Below are 1,050 nucleotides of genomic sequence, written 5' to 3'. Positions count from 1 at the left end.
TCCAGCCCAATGTTGGAATTTTGTACAACTCACAAGCTAATATTGTTTTTATATTTTTAAACGGTTGAAAAAATCAAAAGGAAAATAGTAATTCATGGCACATGAAAATTATATGAAATTCAAATTTGTGTCCATAAAGTTTTCTTGGAGTGCAATCACACTTATTTGTTCACAGACTATCGGCTGCTTTTGTGCTACAAGGGCAGAGTTGAATAGTTACAACAGAGCATATGGCTTAAAAAGTCTAAAATAGTGCCTATGTGGCCCTTTTCCAAAAACATTTCCTAACCCTTGCCAAAGATGGACTATTAATGCAATAGACGTTAGTTTTTTGATCCCTGTCACTCTACTATAGAATTCCCACCATGTGAGTCTTTCTGGGGGGGACAGAGTCCACCTCTCCACACCAAAGGTCAGATTTTCTTTTCTCCTACCTCCTTGGCAGCCAGGACATGGACATGTGACTTGAGATCAACCGACTAGAGATCTCACCCAGGACTAGGAAGCTGGAGTGAGTCACACAAAAATGAGAAATCATTCTGGCAGTAGCAGAGACAACAGAAGTCACATCTAGCTTCCAGGAGCAGCAGGACCAGCAGCTCAGGTGACTCCTGTAGCAATAATCCACTTGGAGTTGCATGTCAGTAGCGTCCTCACCAGACAGTCCCTAAGGCATGGTTTTGTCTTTGGACCTGCTGCCTGGCTTCTGCTTCTACTTGGCCAGGGCTAGCTCAGGCACTAGATAAGACTGAGCCTGAATCACTTACTGCCTAGAGCAGAGAGAAGCTGAAGGTACAGGTTGATAAGTATGAACTCCAGGACAGACAATGGCTGATTTATCTTTGTGTCCTTGGCACCCAACACAGTGCTTAGGTCCAGACTTTGGGAGCTAGGCAGTTCTGGCTCAGGAGTTCACTCACATGGTTTGCAAACTGGCGCTGGTTGTTGCTGGGAGACTTCAGTTGCACTCCACGTGGAACTCTCCACAGGGTGGCTTGAGTTCTCGTGATATAGTAGCTGGATTCCCACAGAATGAGCAATCCAAGAGAC

The sequence above is a fragment of the Macaca nemestrina genome, chromosome 7, assembly GCF_043159975.1.
Source record: "Macaca nemestrina isolate mMacNem1 chromosome 7, mMacNem.hap1, whole genome shotgun sequence".
Classification (NCBI taxonomy): domain Eukaryota; kingdom Metazoa; phylum Chordata; class Mammalia; order Primates; family Cercopithecidae; genus Macaca; species Macaca nemestrina.
This window is presented reverse-complemented; position numbering follows the sequence as displayed.